The following is a 4,266-nucleotide window of genomic DNA, read 5'->3' on the forward strand; positions in this document are numbered from 1 at the left end:
GGAAGGGGTGCAAAGGAGATTTATGCAGAGTGCCATAATGACCACCGCCCAGTGGCTCTGACCTCAATCATGAATAATCATAATCATGAAGTGCTTCGAGAGGCTGGTCATGGCCCACATCAAATCCAGTCTCCCAAACTGCCTCGATCTCCTACAATTTGCCTACCAACTTAATAGGTCCACAGCGGATGCCATAAGCAACATCCTGCACTCACCCCTAGAACATCTGGACAACAAAGACACCTACGTCAGACTCCTGCTCATTGACTACAGCTCCGCCTTCAACACAATTCTCCCCTCCAGACTGATCTCAAAACTCCTTGACCTTGGTCACGGTTCTGCCCTCTGCAACTAGGAACCTCGGCTTTCTGACCCACAGACCGCAATCAGTGACCGCAATCAGTGCACCTCCTCCTCAATAACACTCAACATTGAAGCCCCACAAGGATGCGTCCTCAGATCCCTACTGTACTCCCTGCACACACACAACTATGTTGCCAAATTCCGAACGAATGCCATCTACAAGTTCACTGATGACACTACTATAGTAGGATGGATATCTAACAATGATGAGTCAGAATACAGAAGGGAGAACGGGGGCTTGCTGACATGTTGCAATGGGAACAACCTCACTCTCAATGTCAGAAAAACTAAAGAAGTGATTTTTGACTTCAGAAAGAAAGGAGGAGAACGCGCCCCCATCTACATCAACGGAACTGAGGCTGAGAGGGTGAAGAGCATCAGAGTGACGATAACTGTCAATCTGTCCTGGATTCCCAAGTAGATGCAATGGTCAAGAAGGCACAACAATGCCTCTTCTTCTTCAGGGGGCTCAGGAAATTTGGCATGTCCATAAGGTCCCTTACCAACTTCTACAGATGCATCATTGAAAGCAAACTGTCATAGAGTTTGATGCCAGTCAAATGTGTTTTGTGTCCCAAAACTCTTCCTTGGAACTGTTTTAAAGAAGAGATTTTGAACTTTGTATGAACCCAGTTTCTCACTTCCATAGATACTGGGAGTCCTGCATAGTTACTCCAGACTATTCTGTCATTTTATTGAGGAGAGTAAATCGCTACAGTAGTAATAGTCAGGTTAGATTTGTCCTGTTTTTAATGGGTAATTGGCAATGTTGCAGCTGTACGAGGTGGAACACCTTGGCTAGGGCCACAGTTGGTTCTGGAGCACAGAATTCAACATTGCAGCAGAAATGTTAATGAAGGTCATAGTCTTTGCTATGTTTCTTACACTCAGCAGTTTAATGACTTCACATCAGTGGTTTAAATCGGTGAAAGAGAAAAAGGTAAGCAGTTGCATTACAAATTCAGCTGTTACAACGAGAATCCCTAATTCTTTACAGTTCCAAATGGGATACCTCAAATTATCAAGCTCCCAGTGAGGACAGACAAATTGGCTCCCCTTCTTTATTCACTTTCTCCCTCAGCTGAAGAATCCTTTCTCTTGTGTTTCTTTTGAGGTTCTTAGTATTACAGGTTGATTGACATTTTATTTTGTCCTGGTTCCTTTTGACAGTGGTAACTGGCAGCACTCCAAGTGAGATAGTAACTTTGCTCTTTGTTTACCTGCAGTGCAGGGGTGTTTCATGATTGTTCTCAAACTGAAATCTTCACAGCACACTAGTCCACACACTAGGGTGTAAACCCACTAATAGACATAGCTTAAGGTTGGAGCTCATTTATAACCTTATTTTTTTTATATCCCTGGAAGGGTAAAACTTTTTTAAAAAAGCTGCAGGAAATGGCCCCTACAGGAAAGGTTTGAGTAATGCCACAACCAGACCCTGAGTGAGCTCCCCCAAGATATTACAGTTCCAGATGGGATACCCTGAGTTGTCAAATTCCTGGGTGAGCAGGGATAAACCGGCTGCCCTTCTTTATTCACCAAACCCCTTGGTTGGTTGCAACATGTTCAGTTGGCAAGGGATACCCTCCTTAAAGGAACCTTCTTCCAAACCAAATTAACCATGTTTTAAAAGAAGCCCATTTTCTTGAGTTACCAAATGAGCGAGTTTATAAGTTACTAAACAGGAGAAGAAACAGTAACACCACATACATGCACAAAGATTAGAACTGAGAAATCCAAACAAAAACCATTTAAAGATATATGGATCAATGTCTCTGGTAGTTCATGAAGACTAAATAGCAGATGTTGATAGTTGAGCAGTCATTTTCTGGAGTCTTGGCTTTGGCAATCTAACTGTGTGAGGCTCCTTGGAGCGAGTGACCATAATAGTACAGAATTCTTCATCCAGACGGGAAGTGACGTAGTTGATTCTGTGACTAGGATCCTGAATCTAAACAGAGGAACAATGATGGTGTGAGGTGCTATTGTATTCAAAGAGCAGATGGGTGAGTTACAACAATTGTTCATCCTCATCTGGTGCAAAAGTAAAACTGGAAAGGTGGTTGGATTAGAAAATGCTTCTATAATCTACAGTCCAAGCTGTCTATATTTAGTGCCTTCTGTTTATCATAGGACAGCTTCAAGAGTTTTAGAGGTTCATAGAATCCCTACAGTGTGTAAATAGACCATTCGGCCCAACAAGTCCACACCGACCCTCCAAAGACCATCCCGCCCAGACCCTAGCCACATAACACTGCAGTTCCCATGGCCATTCCACCTAACCTGTGTATCTTTGGACTGTATGAGGAAATTGGAGCACCTGGAGAATACATACATAGATGCACAGGCAGTCGCCTGAGGATGGAATCGAACATGGGTCTCTATCGCGGGGAAGCAGTTGTGCTAACGACTGAGCCACCATGCTGTGATCAAAAGTTTTCTGACGTTCAAGCTCCCACACTTCTGGATGAACATTGAAAATAAAAACAAAACACAAGCACAGCTCGTTTGTTCCATCAAAGTTGATGCTTCTAACTGTCTAACAGAGTTTTTGATCTATCTATGATGAGAAGGCTTGGTTCTGTCATTGTTCAGTAACTGTATTTATTTCGTTTCCAGGATAACTGCTGTCTGCCAAAACCATCAATTCTGGGCTCTTGGAGCTGTCCAATGATACAGTATTGTTGCTGACAACAAGGCTGTTACTAGTAACAGTGGTGTAAAAATAACAGGGGGGTATAGTGTAGATATTAACATAAGTAATTATAGAAGCTAACCTCAGGCGCATGTTGTAATTGAATGGAAATTTGTTGGTGACTTCATTGCCAGGAAGATCCTACTAAACAAGGAATTGGTAGAAGAACTAATCAATTTTAAACCTAACATGAATCATCATGAACTGTTCTGGTCTCATCCTTTCAGACATCATCTAGTTCCTTCAGTGATACTTCAGAAATATTAACATGATGCACATTCAGTGGAATAAAATGGACATCAGCATGACCATTTTTGTTATTTTTATTCATCCACAGGATGTGGATTTCACTAGCAGGGCCAGTATTTATTACCCATTCTAATTGTCCTTTTGAAAACGATAGTGAGCTGATGCCTTGAAACCAGTGGAATGGCTGGCTAGGATATATCAGAGGTTAGTGAAGAGTCGAACAGAACTCCTGGAAACTTGATTAGGCTGAGTTCAGGTGAGGGCAGAAGATTCCCTTCCCTAAAGATATTTTTGAACCAATAAGCATTTCCAAGAAAAATTTCATGGTCAACATTCTGATACAGAGGCTGGCATTTTCCATTCTGGATTCAAACTGAGGAGCATGTACCATGATGTCCTGAAAGACCCTCTACGCCACCACTCAGAGAGCCTGCCAGACCAAGTTCCTATCAGGCATTTATGTGGTTACCCAGTGGGCTTCTCAGAAGCAAGGATAGCGGTATGGTATCCAGCGGCCATTTCAGGGTCGTGAGGGTTTCTACTTTTCCCATTCATCAGAAGCTCAGATAATAGAGGAGGTAACATGAATGGGCCCTTAATTGGTCACAAATTAGCCAGTTAGGGTCCTTAATTGATGGTTGATTAGGATGGTAGGCCTTCCCACTCAGAGCTCAGTTTCTGGCAGGAAGGCGGTGGTGTCTTTATAATGTCAATGCACCCAATTATCTGCCCTTTCTGCCACCTTCCCCGGGAACTTTCAAAGGAAAATGCTGGTTTAAGATTTTGTGCCAGATTAATTTGAATGAACATAAATTTCCCTATTGCTGTGGTAGGATTAGAACTGATGTCTGCAAATCATTGGTCCAGGCTTTTGGGGTTTCTAGGCGAGTAAAAAAACTATTATAGAACCATAGATAGTAGGAACTGCAGATGCTGGAGAATCCGAGACAACAAGGTGC

At 42.6% G+C, this 4,266-nt stretch overlaps 1 long non-coding RNA gene across 1 annotated transcript in view; it reads right to left on the reverse strand.

Moving 5' to 3' along the window:
* Positions 1-1,238: 1,238 nt before the first annotated feature.
* The window catches only part of LOC125483205, an 8,152-nt gene continuing 5,124 nt past the window's right edge, over positions 1,239-4,266 (reverse strand). Inside the window, exon 3 of the long non-coding RNA XR_007262167.1 lies at positions 1,239-2,314. This is a non-coding gene — a long non-coding RNA (uncharacterized LOC125483205). The remainder of the gene's footprint in view (positions 2,315-4,266) is intronic.

Source organism: Rhincodon typus, chromosome 5, assembly GCF_021869965.1.
Source record: "Rhincodon typus isolate 14 chromosome 5, sRhiTyp1.1, whole genome shotgun sequence".
In the NCBI taxonomy this organism is placed as follows: Eukaryota; Metazoa; Chordata; class Chondrichthyes; order Orectolobiformes; family Rhincodontidae; genus Rhincodon; species Rhincodon typus.